This window comes from Rhinolophus ferrumequinum, chromosome 3 (assembly GCF_004115265.2).
Source record: "Rhinolophus ferrumequinum isolate MPI-CBG mRhiFer1 chromosome 3, mRhiFer1_v1.p, whole genome shotgun sequence".
Taxonomy (NCBI): Eukaryota; Metazoa; Chordata; class Mammalia; order Chiroptera; family Rhinolophidae; genus Rhinolophus; species Rhinolophus ferrumequinum.
This window is the reverse complement of record NC_046286.1, coordinates 67,100,974-67,121,121: the sequence shown is the minus strand read 5'-3', so window position 1 is coordinate 67,121,121 and position 20,148 is coordinate 67,100,974. Positions and strand designations below refer to the sequence as shown.

General features: G+C 34.9%; 2 protein-coding genes across 3 annotated transcripts in view; one reads left to right on the top strand and one right to left on the bottom strand.

The window, feature by feature from the left end:
• Positions 1-20,148, bottom strand: part of NT5DC1 (5'-nucleotidase domain containing 1) — a 124,903-nt gene that overhangs the window by 58,899 nt on the left and 45,856 nt on the right. The window lies entirely within an intron of this gene.
• Positions 13,674-20,148, top strand: part of COL10A1 (collagen type X alpha 1 chain) — a 35,505-nt gene continuing 29,030 nt past the window's right edge. The window contains exon 1 of the mRNA XM_033102679.1: positions 13,674-13,953. The gene's annotated coding sequence lies outside the window, so the exon portion shown is untranslated. The remainder of the gene's footprint in view (positions 13,954-20,148) is intronic.

The window sequence follows — 20,148 nt, the reverse complement described above, 5'->3', positions numbered from 1 at the left end:
CAGAGAATCGACCATTTATGAGTTTACAGGGAGAGAAAAAAAAGTATTAGAACCACTGAAGCAAACCAGAAAGATAACCAATGAAGGCTGACTGGGATTTCTGACTTTTCTCAAGTGTTGTGAATGGCTCATGCACATCTACTATTCCCACCAGCTGTGACACTTAGTAAGTTGAGAATAGTTAATGGGAGTGGGGGATCTTTATTCTGCACAATATGTACATTCTCTTATGCAAACACACTTTTAAACATGTTTTATGATGTCTTTTTAAAAACAACTTCATCATACAAATTAAACACACACACACGTTAACTATTAAATTACCATTTTTGAGAAACGTTTTGGGGTTTCCATTCTCAGAAAGTAGCAGGTGAAAGATGGAAGTTTATAGACAGAAAGGTGGGGTTGGGGCTCCCGGTTAAAATGGAAAGAATAAAAAATGTTGGAGATAGGAATAGTTTGAATTAGTACTTGCCAGAACATAAATTCCAAGGATGAGGTGGTAAAGAGCATCTGATATTCTAACCCCAGATTTTCCAAGCTAAGAAAAAACGCGCTGCGTCTCAGCTTACCAAAACCTAGGTAGCTCTTTTCAGTATAGACAATTCCTCTTTGTCCAGAAACTGCGTACATATTATTTTCTTTGGCTGTTTGTAACCCAGGTACTCACATGGCTGCCAATGGTGTCTTCCTTATATTTTAAGCTCTCGTGGGCTTGAATGCCATCATAGATTTTTTTTCTGCATAATAACTGGCATGCCCCATGTATCACAATGCTGATAATGAGGCCATTACATCTTATGTCTCCAAAAGTCATGTCAGGATATGTAATAGGTAAGTCATACAAAGAGTTAAGATCTTGATTACTCTCTCCTTCTAAATCAACTGTGGCAATCTCATCCTCATTCTCCATTTCAGTTTCTTTAAATATCCTTTTCTAAAAGTTGACTATATATGAGAGCTATTATACATTTGCTACTATAACTATTTCTAATAATACCATTCCCAAAGCATATTACTAAACAGCTACAAAAGTTCCCAGTCACAATGTTGATCCTAAGATCTCAAAAGGATTTTTAGATATCTATACAGAGCAAAAACATCACTAGAATATAAAGGTAAGTATCCTTATTTAAAAAGTCAAAATAGCCCCAAAGGTATAATTCTGATTTAAATAACCACTTTCAATCTTTAATAATTCCAGTTCTGTTTTGATTATATATTTATTTCAAGAAACCAAATTTGAAGCCAAAATATCTAGTTTAGAATGTGTTCTGTTCAAAGTACACCATGTCTTAACTTTGTTATGTGAATTAAATTATGGTTATTATTTCTCTGTTATAACAAAATTCTTTCTCCAGAGGAGAGATACCACTTTTCTGTTCTTGTGATTACATGCATATTTCCAAAAAGAAATCCCAAGATTACTACTAAGATGTATAAAAAACATTATTAAATGCTTGAGAAATTCATTAATAGTATAGTAAACTCATCAGCAAAAGATAAGCTGTACCTTACCATACTTCATCGTCAGAGAATTGTCATTTTTATCATGTTTTAACTGCACCAGAATAATGTTTAGTATAGATCTAAGAGGATTCTAACATATATAATTTTCCTATAAGTATTTCTTAAGAAAATATCCAAGGAAGAATAAATATAAAGCTCTGATTCTGTTAACTTCTAAAGCTTAAGAATACAAATGATGACTCCCCCAAAAAAAGTCTGCCTAAAAAAATCAACAACAAAAAAAACTACCTCCAGTGTATTATTTTAGTTAAAAAAAAGTAAGTAAAAACTAAAAATAATACAATATTATAGAATACAGTATACTATACTAAATTAATTTTCCTATAACATATCAGAGTGATTTTGATGATTAGTTTAAAAAAAAAGGCAGAAACCATGGGAAAGTTGCAAAAAATAGCACAGACGAGGAGAAAATTCTCTTCTTTCACTAAGCTTTCTGTGCTTAAATCTATAAAATTCTTGCTCTTCCTTAAAACACTATAAATTCTGCAAATGCTTCTTCATTAGACAGCTCCTACCCATTTTAACAAGAAAATTAATTGTAGGTTTCACCACAAACACTGAGTAGGTACTTTCTAAGAGTTTATATTCTCTGCAACTGAGTATCTTTATTTAGTAGAAAAACTTTAGGCAGAATATGGAGTCGCTGACAAATCAATGAGCAAGCTGTGCTTCTGGTCTGGATGAAGAAGGATATGGAAACCTTCACTCCTGCTGAAAGCACAATAAATCCCCAGATAAACCTCAACAACACACATTTCTTTAAAACCATAGAAGAGCTGTGAACACAATGCAATGTGAAAGAGTTGAACAGGAAGAGGCCATTTTCATATCTTGGACCAGTCACTGAGCTTGGAGAAGCGAGCTCACCAGAGAAGGACAATCTGCCAGGAAAAAGAAAACCAGACAGACTGAATTTATCTGCAGGCTCACTTGTTGGATTTAAATCTGGAGGAGCTCCAAAGGTAAAGATAATCCTCTCTGCTAAGTCACTGTCCCACACGTGGGAATTTCAACAATCAGCAGAGGCTGGGTATAGGACACGTGAACTAGCTCACCTTTGGCATAACATTGGAGGGAAAGGGTCAGGCACAATTGAAGCTGGTAAGATAATGTCGGCTACAATTTTTAAAAATTACCATAAGCCAAGTGTGGGATAGTGTGTCAGTCTGTAATAGCTGAGAGCACTGGACAAAAAAGGGATCTTTGCACTCACTCACTCACAAGGTTTTCCCACAGGCCTCTGCCAGGTAAGGCAGTCCTCACTTAATGTTGTTGATACGTTCTGCGACTTTAAGTGAAATGACATATAACTAAACCAATTTTACAATAGGTTCATTGATATAAACAAAGAGTTAAGTTCCTATGGCATCTCATCAAGTATATAACAAAACTATGTTGAACAAAACGATGTTACTCGAGGACCTGCTGTACTCATAACAAGGCTAGGGTAGAGGGGGAGACTTGAGAGAGACCCCATTGGTGGTGCAGATGTGCAGAAGGTGACAGGGAAGGAGAGGCAAGAATGCTGAAAAATGTCTAAGATCCAGGTGCACATAGCCTCCCCAAGACTGAAGCTGAGCAAGAACAACAGAGAACCAATCACATGGCACCTCCACGTCCAAACATAACCCTAGCACAATGTGCTAAGCAACAGCAGTCTTCTCCTGGGGAAAGAGGATGAGTGTGGAGATTTATTTTCTTTGTGGTGCAGGTGTGCAGGGACAGCTGAAAGCTGCGGGTGGAGCAGTAATACTGACGAAACCCCTCCAGAACAGCAGCTCTATGTACTGGCAATGGCAGCCCAGGGCTAGAGGAACTGGAAGCCTGTGGTCCACTGAAGGTAGCAATACCCCAATCCAGCTCAGCTCCTGAATAAATTGATTCAATCCCACATACTAATAATTCAATAGAAGAGGGGATCCCATTTTGAGGCACAAATACTATTTACCTTAGTCTCTAATGTTCACACAACATCTCGCATTCAGTCAAAAATTACAAGACTCATGCATGAAACAAACAAAAATGCTCCAGGCAATACCACAGTTAAGAAACAAAGCAATCAAGAGAACCAGACTCAAAGATGATCCAATGTTGGAACTATCAGATAGAGACTTAAAAATAACTGGGATCAAAGTATTAAAAGGTAAATGACATGAATGAACAGACAGGAAATTTCAGAGGCGAAATGGAAACTATGGAAATGTTAGAAATTAAAAAAAACAATATCAGAGCTTTTCACAAAGATGGCGTCAAAAGCAAAGAAGAAAGTCCTTGCCCCTCCCAAAGCCGAAGCCAAAGCAAAGGCTTTGAAGGCAAAGAAAGCAGTCCTGAAAGGTGTCCACAGCCAAAAAAAAAGAAGATCCACACGTCACCCAACTACCAAAGGCCCAAGTCACTGCAGCGCAAAGGCAGCCTAAATATCCTCGGAAGAGTGCCCCCAGGAGAAACAAGCTTGACCATTATGTCATCATCAAGTTCCATGATTACCAGTCAGTCATGAAGAAGACGGACGACAACATACACTTGTGTTCATTGTGGCTGTTAAGGCCAACGGGCTGTGAAGAAGCTCTATGACATTGACATGGCCAAGGTCAACACCCTGATCAAGCCTGATGGAGAAAAGAAGGCTCCTGACTATGATGCTTTGGATTTTGCCAACACAATTGGGATCATCTAAACTGAGTACAGCGGGCTAATTCTAAATATAAAAATTTTTCATTGTTATAGGTATGTTTCTTTATGTTGATTTCTGGTTGGGCTGGAGGGAGGCCATACTGTTGCATATACACAATAAATAATAGGGTTTGGGCAAGAAAAAAAAACAATATCAGAGATGAAAAATTCCATTGGTGGACTCATCAGCTTCTGATACCTCTAAGGAAATATCAAGGAACTTGAAGAAAGGTCAATAGAATTTACCTAAACTGAAACACAAAGAGAAAAAAAAATACTGTGGAGGAAGAGGGAACAGAGCATCCAAAAGGTGTAGGAAATTATCAGATGGTCTAAACTGCATGTAACTGGAGTCTCAGAAAAAGGAGAGAGAGAAACAATGGTACAGAAGAAATACTTAAAGATGTAATGACCAATAATTTTCAAAAAAAAAAAGGAAAGATATCAAACAAAGACCCAAGAAACTCAGAGAACCCCAAGAGAGATATTCAATATTTAGCACATCACAGTCAAACTGCTCAAAAAACAAATATAAAGAGAGGATCATGGAGGCAGAAGAAAAAATATGTAATATAAAATAACTGCTTTTCTAAAATTAATCTGTAGGGTCAGGATAGTGACAGAAATAATATCATTGGTTTCCTGGTGTGGGAAGGTGGAGGTTGAGAGGATTGATTCCAAAGGAAAATAAAGAAACTTTCTGGAAATGTTCTATATCCTGATTGTGGTGGCAGTTATACAAGTGTATATATGTATAAGAACTCATTCAATTGTACACAAAGTATGTACATTTTATTGAGTATAAATTATAACTCAATAGTTAAATTTCTAAAGTCTATAAACTAAACTGACTCATTAATGTTTCGAACAATGAATAGATAATCCTGCTCATGGAAATAATCTATATCCCTTATGATTATGGTGGTCATTCAACGATCTGGTCATTGGGAGATCAAAACAATTTATTGTAAAATACAACTTTTTTAGATGTATCTTTAAAACTATGGGAAACCTATGTTACTCTGACATGGCCTATGTAGAGAATACAATAATACTAATAATCCAGTTAGACTGAATAACCATGCCTTATGTTACTAGTAGGTTGCAAAGCAGGTGGTAGAACTGCTGACCAAATCCTTCAAAATGGAGTATAACAAATGCCAAATACAAATCAAAAAAGTTATGGGAGCTAGAAGCAGTCCAAAGTTTATCTGGATGAAAATTCAAGATGGCTTTCATTAAAAACAAAAAGAAAACCAAACAAAAAAACTTACTGAAAATCGTGAAGGGAAGCCAGAATTCTCTAGTCTCTGTTCTTATACAAGTTATTTTTCATTACTTTTATTATGAAAGCAAGCAAGAATAGGGACTGCTTTATTCACTTAACATTTATACTCCAAAGTTTATAAGTGGTGGTGAAAAATATATCCAATCTAGTCACGGGCATGATTTGAGTTGAATATTTCATTGAGTGTGCTTATCATGCTTTGCCTCAGGAGAGAGGGATAAAATTAACATGAGAAGAGTCCTAATATTATAGTAGGGTCAAAGCAGTCTGTCTGTAATGTTTCTTATAGAAAAATTCCAAATAAGTATATTCTTTCCCATTCTAAGCAGGGGAATTTAATTCCCTTTCCCTAAACTTGAGTGGGGGCTGGCCTCAGTGACTTGCTTCAAAAGAACAAAGTATGAAATGGAGAAAAATAATGACCTTACAGTAGTGAAACCTTGCAAATGCTACGTTGGTTAGGGAATCAAGGTTAATATCACCAGTGATACTACACTGATAGCATATATCCCTGATATCTTGTGATGAGAATGCTTTTCCCCTTTGTGAGAGTCTTCCTCCAAACCCACAACTCCAGTGTAGTCACAGGAAAAACATCAGACAAACCCAAATGGAAGGCCATTTTGACAAATACTTGGCTAGTACTCTTTAAAGATTGTCAAGGTCATGGGAAATAAGGAAAGACTTAGAAAATATCACAGACCAAAGGAGACCAACACTAAGGCATGATGACTAAATGCAACGTGGTAACCTGGGTAGAATCCTGTAATAGAAAAAGGATACTGGTGGAATCCAAATCCAGTCTGGAGTTTAGTTCATAGTAATATATCAATGGTGGTTTCTCAGTTTTGACAAATGTGTCATGGCAATGTAAGATGTTAACACTGTTGAAACTGGATAAAGGGTATACAGGATATCTCCATATTATGTCCGTTACTTATCTGTAAACCTAGGAATTATCTAAAACAAAAAATTTATAAATCAGCAGTAAATAAATCATTAAAAAAAAAGTAGTATGTCTAGGAAAAGAGAAGGTCAAGGGGATCCCCCGACCTGTGTCTGGTTGTATGGAGCACATACACCTTCACGCATTGTTCCTGTCACTGTTGCTTGGATGGAACACTCCATGTGAATGAAGCTGACTGTTCAGACTGCCTGTCTGCTCATAACACATCACTAGAATATTCTTTTCTACTGTCCAAAAATCACCCAGGTAGAAGACACCTTCCATGTTTTCATTATTTTACGACATGACCCAACCAGGTAGGTGCAGGTATTTCAGTTTCAGGTTGTTGAAGCCAAATGTACCAATTTCTTCCTTTTTTTTTTTTTTTTTAAGTTTTAATTTTGTAGCCCTTTAAAACAAAATTTTGAGAGCCTCGATGTGTATTTCAAGTGAGTGGTAATTAGCAGCCTCCAACACAATTAACACAGTCAGTTTATCATTCAGATGGACACTGTAGGGGCTGTGGTTTTGACTCATATAGTGTTTTAGTTATTTTTAGTATATATTGTGTTTAATTTATCCAGATGATGAACTACTGAAAAAAGATAGAAAGCATAAGATCACAAATTTTGAACTTTAGCAAATTACAGAAGAATGTAAAAATTACTAATTCTACAGGTTCACTCCAAAATAAATTTTATCTGTGAACTGCATTCATTGGAATAAATGTCTTATATAACAAATTAAGGTATCTCTGGTATTTTGCAAAAAAAAAAAAGTTAAAGAAAACAATATAAAGATGATTGTATCCTAACTGGTTATCCACACCTGCCAGGAGAGATTGTGCTTGCAAGTAGAATCCTGCAACATTCTTTCTTATCTCATCACTTAGAAACCAAACAGGAACAAAGTAGATTTTCCTACAGGGCAAAGTGCAAGAATTCCATACATCGAGATGAAAATAGTTGTTGACTATTTTTGATGCCTTAGCATCAAAAAATAAATACAAGACTTAAAAATGTCTCAACAAATAATTTTTTCTTTTGTAACTGAACAGAATATATGACCTGTTAAATAAAAAATATGGAAAAATTTTCTGATCAAGTATAAATATTACTAAGGATTATATTAAAATGAGCTTATAATATAATCTTTAACAATGTATGGATATAATTTTTAACTTAAAATGACATCATAGACCATACAAAATAAAAAAATAATTTGCAAAATTTCTATGAGGGAATCACTGAATTTATGAAAGGGTTCACAAATTGACAAAAGGTTAGGAAATGCTTAACTAGCTCAATTACCTTGATTTACAGATGGAAAAAATTGAAGCCCAACATTTGTTTAAATTCATACAGGATTTGGGTGAAAGTGACAGTGTTAGGACAAGAACCTAGTTCTCTTTCTTCCTCACAATGTTTCCAGGACATAACTTCTCCTGTAAGATAGCGTCAGCCTTCATCTGGTTGGCTATCAACAAAATCCTCACCACTAAACAAAGCAAGTCAGAAAACTCTCATCCTCGGATTTCTCTGTATGTAGGAAATGGATTTAAAGGCAGCTCTTGAAGCACATCTCATCTCATCAAAACATGAGACTTAGAAATTACACGTTCATACGAATTATTGTCCCAAGGCTGCTCACGGCACCCTAACTGCCTAACACAGCCCTACTGTTCCTACAGTGGGAGGAAAACTAAAAATTTAAGAGTTCTGGAATAATCTTACAATAAAAAAGAGAATAGAAAACAGCAGAGGAAAGCAGAGGGGTACAGAGGATCTGTAAGGGAAAATACAATCAAATCAAATGTAGAATAAACTGTCTTCTTGCTTTTTCTTCCTGTTATGTCCCTTCTCTCTTCCAGGTCCCCCCGCAAAAGCTACTTCTCGAGTTACATATTATGATTTAAAATAGTATTTTGTAAGTACAGGTCTGAAATCTGATTATTATGATAACAATCATCTTTACCACCACTAATGCTTGCACAGCATGACTTGTTTTAGAAAGTATATTCCAAATTTCTGACAACCAAAGTATAAATGACCTTTTGGAACAGTGTCTATTTGTAATTCCTGGTCTCAAACCCATTTCACAAAACAATGTTCTTCTAAGCCAAAGCAAAAAAACACACATTTATTTGATTTTCTGACTTGTATTCTTTGTAAAATAATAATCTTGGCAAGTAATTAACAAACAAATGATTAAAACATTAAAATATGCAAAACCATAACAGTGGTGACAATTATATCAATAGTTCATTCACACATTTATTAATTTGTTCAGCAATTGCTTATTGAACACCTCCTATGGGTCAAGTAATGTGCTGGGGATGAAATAAAAAGATGAATGTTCACCACTTTTAGAGATAAGCCAGTAGGGAGAGAGTGATCTGTGAATCAACAAGTCCAAAGAAGAGTGGTAGGGTAATAACAGGCTAAAATGAAGGCACAGAGGATGGAGGGTGGGGGTCAATCAGAATCATGTGGGACAGAAGAAATGTTGGGAAAAGGCTCAGGGAGGGGGTGACCCTTGAGCTGGAGTGTGAAAGGTGAGTTGGCTTTGGCAGACAATGAGGATGGGATACATGGGAGTGGGGGTGGGAAGCGCAAGATCTTCAAGCCGATCCACTGAGGTATGATACACGATGAAGCACACTGGCAAACAGCAAACAAACCATCTCGTACGGCTGGATTTGGGGCAAGGAAGGTACAGAAACAGTACCTCACTCTTCAGGGCTTAGCTATCGCTGAGAAATACACCTCTATCCACAAACAGTTCTTAATTGTTTCTGAACACAGATGATTTTAAGATTCTAAACGTAACTTAAAAATAAACAAAAAAAAACCCAATACGCAAAGTGTACTGACCACTTAGAATGAGTCAGGCACTTTATATACATTTCTAATTTAACATTCTCGACAACCCTAGAAATAGGAATGATTATTTGTTTCTGAACGTAGACCCTTTTCAGAATTTAAAGATAACAACAACACAACCAATAACTACAGTATATTTATTACTTACTATGAATTGGGTACTACACATACATTTATTTAATTTTGTATTTGCAACAATTGTAGGAATAGGAATTATTTCTATCAGATAATAGCAGCTAGGTAATTTACTCCCAAGTACACCAATTATGTGGCTTCAAACTCAGTTTAACTTAAGCCTGTCATCTTGGAACCCTCTTTTGAATTAAAAAAGTACATTTACACACCATTATTTTCTTCCCCTTCAGCTCACACCCCACTCACGGGAGGGGGCCTGAGATAATCTCTTTTGATTCCACATCCTCCTCTAACTACCACTCCCTTTCTCTCTCCACTTCACAGCAAAACCAATAAAGAGTTGTTTACACTGGCCATAGTCACTTCCTCACTTCCCATTCTCCTTTCAAACTAGCATTCTTACCGAAGAGAGGAAAAATTTGTTGTGGACAATGTCAGCTGCGGCCTCCACACTGCTATTCCAATGGCCAAGTAATGAACTGTCCACATATTACCTGACAGCTCAAAAGGTTGTTACTCTTTTTCCTTAGCTCCAGGACACCATCCTCCCTTAATTTTATTGTTTTCCTCTTCTCCTTGTCTTACCTGACCTTCTCAACTCCTCTGCCAGAAGGAACTCTAAAGTTGAATTGTCCCTCTCTCAGCCGAGGGTTTTTCTTCCCTTCCCTTTGTGGAGTCCAGTACCATCTATGTGCTAATAATCAAGAGATTTTTATCTCTAATCCATATTTTTACCTCTAATCTATCTGTACAACATCTCCTCTAGGACACCAAATGGCTATCTCAAACATAACACAACTTAATAAAACTCATTTCTCATGCTTTGTCCTTTTAAAAAAAATTTCCAATGAAAAAATAAAACTTAGCACACAGCAGGTGTGCTTCCTCATAGCAAAAGAGGTAATGCATTGCTACATATATTTGATCAATATGCAATATGAATAGCTCAAAACTCCAAAGGCCTTCTTTAGATATGTAATTTCCTACCATATTCTTTCCTATAGTACTTAGGGTGACTATCATGATATTCAGGGTAATTACTTTGCTTATTGTACCTATAAAAGTGGAAATTTAATAAGCAATGGATTACATATATATATATATACACACGTATATACGTGTATATATATATACGTATATATATAATCTTAAACTGGAATTTGGAACATGTTTTTATTTTTAAAATGTTGAGGAACTTGATCTCCTGCTGCTGACAGTAGAGGACTATGCAATTTTAACCAAGAGAGTAACTAGAAAAATTGGACAAAGTTTTAAATATATAAGCTTAAAAGCACTGGGGAGCCAAAGTCAATGAAAATTTAAGGGGAAAAGATGAGGAAACCCAGAGAGGTGAGCCTGAAATCTGGCTCCTCTTCCTGGAATTAGGAGCAATGTGAATCCAAAAGAGGTAAATGAAATCCTAGGAAACCTCAAACAGCTTGGAGCAGTCCAGTGACTGCCAAGATAGGTTAGAAGCTAACAAACCCTCCATGATTTATGTGGCCACCTAAAGGGCTACAGCAAAGAAGTGTGAAGCAGACATAATACAGTTCTTAAAGGCCTGAAGCACAACTTCAAATCATTTCCATCTTTGAAAAATGAATTAAAGGTGATCCAAGATTGCTAGTGCCCTGGCTGCTTGCCAGAAGCAAAGGTTAAGTTCTCTCTGTAGAAAGTTATCATCAATTTAGGCCTCAAAATTTTTCTGTAACTGTTAAACTAAACAATAGCTGTTATTAATAAAAAACCATCAGATACATAAAGAGGCGAAATAACATGAAAACAAAATAAAACCAAAAAACCAGGAGGGAAAAATAGGTGATAGAAACAGATCCACAGGGTCTTCTATGACATGATGAGACAGACTTAAAAAAACACACAAAAAACTATGCATAATAAATGCAAGGAGCTACAAAATAAAAATCAAGATTTTGTCAGAGAACTGGAAAATATAAAATGAACTAAATGGAATTCTAGATCTGGATATAGTAACCATAATTAAGAGTTTAAATGAATAGGTTTAAAAGAAGATTAGACACAGCTAAAGAGAGAATTAGAAAAGAGGTCAGAAGTCATATAAGAAAACTGATGGAACACAGAAGAGAAACTATTGAAAGGAGAGTAAGAGATAAAAAAGGATCAGTAAATATGTATTGTAAAATATGTGTAACTGAAATTCCAAAAAGAGAGAAGAAAAAGGGAAGAAACAATATTTTTTAAAGACAATGGCTCAGAGTTTTCCAAAAATCAATCAATGGTATTAAGCCCTGCAAATCCCAAAGGGGATAAAGAAAAAGAAAACTACACAAAGAGACATCATAATAAAAGGCTGAAAAACCAAAGACAGAAAATTTTCACAGTCGTCTGAACAAAATAGATTACCCTTTAAAGAACAATTAGACTGACAACTGACTGACTTCTCAACATAAAACAAGAGAAAACAGAAGATACTGCAGAAAATAACCAATAATCTAGACTACTATCTCTACAGAAAATATCCTTCAAGAATGAAGGTAAATATAAACATTTTCAGAAAACAAACACCAAATACACAGAGTAATTTTTTAATATTTCGGTTGAGCTAAATAATCGTATCTGTTCATCACAACTTGGGGGCTAGGCAATGTAATTACTGAATGGCCATATGTATTGTCTTTTCTAAGACACTAAAAACAAATATTGTTTAAAAACAATCCAAATCAATTTAGAAACTGATGGGAGGTAGAAGGGTTAAGAAAAGAAGGAAAGAACAACACTCATCAACTTATAAATGTTTTAATTTAATCAAATAAACTCATTAGAATTAATCTGTCAAAATTATTTCTTTTTATCTTAGAAAAATTTTCTATTTGAACTAATTTATAAATGCTTTAAAAGTAAAAAGTGTATCACTTTATATCTGATGCATTTTATTAAACATACAGAAATCATTGGTGATAAAAGCCTAAAAAAGATGATTCTTACTAAAGCAGTTAATTGCATACTCTGAATAGTCTGGGTGTGATTTAATTTTCTGATGACAAGAAATATTTCTTAACCATCTTTTATAATTCCTATAGCATGCCTAGCATATAACTTTGCACATAGTAGGCACCCAAAAATAATTTACTTAATAAGCAAAATTCTGAAAGACAAGAAAGGCAAGATACTTCATCAGCTCAATTCCAAATGAGAATAATTTTTCCTCATTTCAAGGTTGGTAAATGAAATTATTCTCATTTCAAGCTTAGAACTAATTTCAGTCCTTTCATCTTTAAATAGAAACCACTCTAGGAAATTGACTTAGTGTACCATTTTCATTTTTTATATATATTTAAGTAACTATTAGATATAAGATGAAAGGGAAGTCTCTTTGAAAATTTAGAAGTTTCTCATGGATTTAGATTATAACCAAATTACTTTCCACATATATTACTGACCTGGTTTGAAGAGCGTTTTCTATTTATCAGCATGTACAAAAGGCCACCAGTGTTGTGTGCACTTTAAGGAGCATAAAGAAAATACTGGCTATAGCTGTGGCACAAAGATCCAGTAACTTGGTAAATTAATTATTTACATGTCAAGAAAATCAGATAGTCATGATGGTGAAAAAGAGTCCCCAATAATTAGGACATTCTACAATTCACAGTACATTTTGATTTGGGGGGAAATAAAGGACAAAAGAATGGGTAGAAAAATAAATAATCATATATGCAGTCATTGTCAAATCTGGGTAATTAGGAAAAAGTATATGAGTCAAAAAAAACAAAACAAAAGAAAAATAACACACAATAGGATTGATGAATTGGTACGAAGTCTCTTTTTTTCTCTTTATAGAAAAAGGTTATATTTCTTTTTCAGTAAGAATAAATATCCAACTGAGTCAATTTTAAAAGGAATCAGAGAATAAAAATCAATAAATCTAGAAAAAAGTCACATATAACTGTATTTTTTCAAATACAGCTTTTCCCAAAAGAATAGCATAAGAAGCTCTTCTTCTGTGTAACTCCCTAACATTGCTGTTTAGGTAGATACAAAGTATTTTTCCTTCTAAAATGCACCATCATTTAGATTTATGAGTTAAAACTACCGAAGGATTTGTTTTGTGAGCCATCCCAATGCAAGTGTTCGTGCCAAGGTGTCATTCCATTCTTGCATTAACACATGGGATCAAATAAATGGAATTCCCCAATCCCCATCCACGTCTCAAAAAGTCACTGACTGCTGGAAAACAACAGAAATTTATTTTCTTCTGGAAGTGAATCAGAAGGCAGATCATCATTTGGTAGCCAGCATATGATTCAGCAGAGCTTTGTATAAAAAAAATATAAAGTTCAAAAACGACCCCAAAAGGGCTCTGGAAGTAGTAGACTGTCTTTACCCTTCCTGGAATCACTACCGGCAGCATCTATGAACTTCTGACTGTGTGTAACTGAAGAATCCACCAGGATGACAAAGTAGTGACTTTTAAAGAACAGCCAACAACAAGCACTTAGGGACACTTTCAGCAAATACAGGTAGGAGAAATGCAAACGTATGACAATAGGTTTATATGGCCAATAATGTGATTAAATGAAACATAGCGCATGAACATGGGTTGTGACTATTTAAACAATTTCTCAGAAGATAATAAAATGTATTTACAGAAAATGATACTTTTTTCTGTGTCTCTTAAGATTGCTATGTTTGTAGCTTTTTGTCTTCACTAAGCAAAGGTTAAATAAAAAGCAAATTATTTAAAAACAATGTATCTTTTTCTAAATTTGAAGAGATGTTGGAATAGGCAATTTAAACAGGAGGAAAGGATCCATGTAGATGCATAGAACTAACATCAGAGTTTGAAATTTCATCTATCTTCAAATGATCATCTTAAAAGTACTCCCAGATCTGCACTCATTTTTATAATACTAATCACCTCCCAACAATGAGACGTAGTTGGTACTGTTAATTACAGTTATTATGTAATTAAACACTAGAGCAATTTGTATTTATTATAGCTATTAAACTAGAAAGTTCTTGGGAGTTTAGAGGAATTGCCTTGTTTTGAGCTTAAGCTGCCAACAGGTGATGCTTTTTTCTCTCTATAAAGGGAGTGTCAAATAGAAGACAGGAAGAAGACTGGAAAGAAAAGTACAAAAAAACTTAATTGAAATCATGTTTTTCATTTTTCTGAATGCTCTTGTAACACTTGTAAGGCATTTTGTTTTCATACTTTAAGAATGCTGTACGTCTTTTAGTAGTGTAAAAAATGGACAAATCAAGGGCCCCAGGGTTTCCAGGAGCCTTGATGGATAGGTCAGGTCAGCCACGGCTCTTTCTTATCAGTTTATGATTTCCCTCTTAAAACCTCTGAACTGAAGTGTGCTTTCTTCTTTCCACCCATCTTTCACTCTTTCACCATTCTAATTCAGTTTGACTTTTTTTTTTTTTTTTTTTTTTTTTTTTTTTTTTTTTTTAAAAAAAGTACCCAAATTTGGGGAGGGCAGGGAGATATTCTCTCTTGTGGTTTCATGTTTTTTTTGTTACGGTCTACTGAAAAAGAGTAACTTAAAAAAATGCAATTTCACATATACTTGATCTCTCTTTGGACTCAGACCTCTTCAACAATTCATGTTAATAGTTTTCAAATTGAAAACTAAGACTTCAACATTGGTTTTTGGCAGACAGCTTTTTCAACATAATTTCAACTCTCTTTGAACCTGTCTCCACAGTTCATTTCCCACTGTCTGAGCTTCCAAGATAGCAGTGGCCAAAGGACTGAAATGAGTGTGAGAGCCCATAAAAGTTATTTGTCTAGGGTTCTACTAAACAGGTTACACTGACTACTAGTCCCACACAATTAGCAGTTCTACCGAAGCTTAAGAGCACTGCAATAAATTTTAGAGATGGAGAAGGGCGATCCTCATTCTTAGACTAAATTAATCAAGAAAACTTGAGATTGAGGGGGAGAGGGGCAAAACGTATGGAATAGAAAATATCAGGGATACATATAAGTGTAGTTTTGTTTTCCCCATTCCTACCCCAAACAGTCCAGGTAATTGCAGCCCAAGGTTAAGCTCCTCCCTCTCCTGTTTAATTTGATTAAAGGGAAATAATGTTACGGAGTATAGTTAGGCAAAGAGAAAAACAAAAACCAAAAAACCAGAATGAACAAGCTGTAATGAGGAAAGATGCAGCAACCCTTCTTTCCAGGGCATAATGGCTCCTCCATGGACTAAGGCTAGTAGCATAAATTCGGCTCTGAGAACAATTGTGGTGATGAGAGTGGGGTGGGGAGAGGATTTAAAGCATAAAGTTATTGTCATCTAATCTTTTTTATCTTTATATCCATTTATCGCTTTGATAAAATTTTCAAATGTAATTCTCACTCAAGATACATTAAATTTTAAAAGCAAGTGCGATGGAAGTGTAAGAGTACCTTCAGTGTCACTCATCTAACTTCTCTACCATCTGTCTCTACATGATCAAATTCATCTTGTAGGCAACTCTAAATTACCACTACCTCCAGGAAGGCTTCCTTATGCCCTCCCGTCCATTCCCAAAGAGAAAATCTTGACCTCCCCCTCTCTTACTTTATCCGTGTCTTCTTTATGACACTTTTTTTTTTTCCTACTTTGTACTACATATGGCATGGTAATCCTTTAACAGACTAAGCTAATTTTAATACTTGGGGATTAAAAAGCAGAAACCATACATAATACTTCTTTTCAAACCTTAAAAATCAAAGCTCATTAATTTTGTCAGAAGAACAAGGTCCGGGGGGAACACAATGGAGAGCAAAGAGGGGAAATACTACAGAAAGTAAATATTAAATAAAAAACAAGAGGAAAATGGGAAATGCCATTCTTCACTTATTCCTCCCCCAAATGAAGGATGATCAGGAAGAAGTGGCCACTAATTATTTTTTTCAAAGTCAACAAATATTATTGACCTTAACATAACTTCAATATTTTTTTTTTAAAGATTTTATTGGGGAAGGGGAACAGGACTTTATCGGGGAATAGTGTGTACTTCCAGGATCTTTTTCCAAGTCAAGTTGTTGTCCTTTCAGTCTTAGTTATGGAGGGCGCAGCTCAGCTCCAGGTCCAGTTGCCGTTGCTAGTTGTAGGGGGCGCTGCCCACAATCCCTTGTGGGACTCGAGGATTTGAAACAGCAACCTTGTGGTTGAGAGCCCACTGGCCCATGTGGGAATCGAACCGGCAGCCTTAGGAGTTAGGAGCACGGAGCTCCAACCACCTGAGCCACCGGGCCGGCCCCATAACTTCAATATTTTTATGTGATGGCATAATCAGTATTGGCCACTATCATATTTCATTGCTAGAGATCATTACTGAACTTGATTTAAGTCAATGTAATTTTTCCTAGTTTATTCCCAACCCTTTATGCCTTTTGGTAGCTGCTTATATTAATTTATCACATATTCTCCCAGTGTTTGTATAAACACTTACTTATCTACCACCATTCCTGTTTATACAAAAGATAGCATAAAATGTATACAACTCTGTATCCTGCTTTTAAAAAACTTATATATCCTGGAAATATTTCCATTTCAGTAAATGCAGAGCTTCCTTCCATACCCCTCCCTCCCTCTTCTCTCTCTCTCTCTCTCTCTCTCTCTCTCTCTCTCTCTCAAGGAGAAGAGTATTATTTCTTTGTGTGGATGCACTGTAGCTTATTTAACCAGTCCCTTTTAGATGGGCATACGCCTTGCTTCCAATCTTTTGCTTTGATGACCAATGTTATAATGGATTACCTCATTTGTGTGCCCTTTCGTTAATGTGAAGAATACTGATAGGTAAATATATTTGTAATTTTTGATAGATTCAAAGTCATTTTAAATTGTTTGCTTTAGCCTTATGAAGGACAAGTTCAAAATTCTTAAACTGGATAGAATGTATTATACTATTTAATCTCCAAACATGGTCTTAGGCAAATGTTTATTTATCATGGTCCTTTAGGTGACCTAGCAAGTGGCACTGATTTCCAGAAGAGATGCTTGAGCTGATGAGTGAGAAGAACTCTAAATTAAAAACTACTACTATAAAGGGCTAACCAAATTGGTCATTCATAATAAGAAAGATTGGTATCTTTCTCAGATTATCCCAGATCTGTTTGGAGAAGCTAGGAAACTCCGTAACGTATAACCGTCATTGGTATGTTTTCTACCAATGTCTATTAAGAACTAAAACTATGTTAAATATTTGTACCTTTCATGAATTCAAATGGAGAAATATTTCAAAGACATATTATACTCAGTTGGCCACATATAAAGTCTATAAACCTCCTTCAAAATGAAGTTCTATTCTAACAGCCTCATTTCAAATCTGTACAGGGAGTAAAAACAAAACAGATAAAGAACAACGTGGGTGTAGGAAATTTTTTTTTAATCCACAATGATGTTTTCTATTTTTGTCTCGAAAAGAAATATTGTATTTTCTCAAAACAATTCATTATTTTTCTAATGTACAGGGCATTATAGCCAAATCAACAAATGTAGTAAGATGTCTCTTCCAAGAAGTATCTCCTAATTATTAATCTGGAGGTACAGTCAAACATTGCTTTTAGTTTGATGAGTGAAATAAAACAGAACAAATAAGAAATTATTTAATTCCATCATTAAAAACAGCCAAATATTTCTCAGGGAGGACCTCTCCCTTTCGTAATTAAATTAACCTGTAAGTTTACCAAGTAAACACCATGAACGGTGTACTTTCAAACTGTTATAACATTACCTCACTAACCTAGCAATTTTTTTTTTTTAAAAAAGCAAATACAAAATTTTGTGTACTTTTAAAAATCAACACTTTGCTGTAAGACTTAAAATAAGGTTGACATAAAAATCCCCAAACACATTGGTAAGATTACCTGCAGCAAGGAGTACAACATGTTTGGGTGAATCTGTTGTCAGAGTTCAGGAAAGTAAACAAGTCATAAGCATGCTTCTTCCCCACCCCGCGGAGGAAGCTGATCTCTATGGATGGTGTTAGGATACAGGAATAGAAACAGATCAAGGCCTCAGTGACAGCAACTTTTAATTTAGCCAAAAACATCACTACAGATTTTTCTGTTTTGCTAAAATATAAAACGTATTTACCAATTATTTTAAAATTTCACATATTTTAAACGTTAATATTACCACTAAGTAACCAAAAATAAAATTAGATTATCTTAATGCTATTCCAAGGCAGAAAAATACATTACAAATGTTGATCTGAGACCCATGGTTTAACATCTTTTTGGTCAATCACTTCAACTAGCACATAACCAAAATAGGAGTAAGCCTAGAAATATTCTCTTAAGACATGTATTGTATGTCACAGTTTCAAAGATGTACCCTGCTTTTTCAGAGTGCAACAGATACACCTTTACACTGAAATGGTACTTGGAAACTGGCATTTACTAAATAAAATCTATTATTACCCTGAAGGTTATTTTGCCAGACTGCATTTCTGTGCATGTATCTTTCACAAAATCCCATGGACAAGCTAAAGAAACAATGCTCCAAGGTCAAACCTTTACCTTACGAAGGCTTATCAGCCCCCAAATAACAGGAACTATCCAGGACATCACATGGAATGTAAGACATGAAGATTACTAAAACAATGAAAAAGTTATTAGGTGGAACTACATGTCACTGCTAATATTTGACTGTTTTTTTGATACAAAAGCGGCAATTTCATGTAGTTCAACTTAATATATGTCTGAAGCCTGGCCCAAAATAGAGGTGCGCTTATGACCAAGAGTTGAATCAAGGAGATTTAAAAATTGGAAACCAATGTTTCACAGCTTAAAATGTAAATGAAGAAATAGAGTATTAATCGTTTTCATTTTGAACTCTAGTTGAATAGACACTCTATAAAACACTGTGTTTAAAGATACGATGAATGTACCCATCTGACAACAGTTACTAGTTCTCAACAGAGCTAACTTCACACTTAAGGTGTTTATGGAACTTCGAGAGTTGACATTTGTGGCTATTCTGTGCAAGAATAGGATTTTAAAATGTACTGAACTTTTATATTCTTACCAAAATATAACGTATAATTAAAACTAAAATCATACAAGGTTATAATTTTTACAAGCTTTTAAGAAACAATTATTAATTCTAATTAACTAATTCTAATTCTAATTAACAAAGATTATTTATGTGTATGTATGTATGCATGTATATGTACATATGTATAAATGCATACGAGTATATATCAGACACATTTTTTTAAATGCTACGTATTAGGTAGGCTACTTCAAGTGATTAAGATTTTACTTCTTCTCCAAAAGCAATGTAATTCAGCCATCTAGTGGTAAAGTATAAAGAAATCACTTCTCTACATTTTATTATGCTACAAAAATAAGACAAGCAGTATGAAGGGGGCCGTTATAGGTTGTCTAATTTTACTGTTTCTTTTCTGTGGTGAGCTCACAGAGTCTAATCAAGAACTCAGAAGCATTTTCTTAGTGCACCTTTAAAACGTCATGTTTAAATATTAACATGGCCAAGCATTAATTTTTAAGTTATTTTTATTGTACTTTAATGAGCCATTATAATTATAAAACATCCTACCACAAGTTCTATTTACCTTAACAAATAGGAAAATTTGGCCCTAAACTTGCCAACACACCTCTTAAGCCTATAGGAGATACAGTCTAATGGGAATGGTACTATACATGCAAGTCACAGAAAAAAATGTAGTAAGTGCTATCTATCACAGTT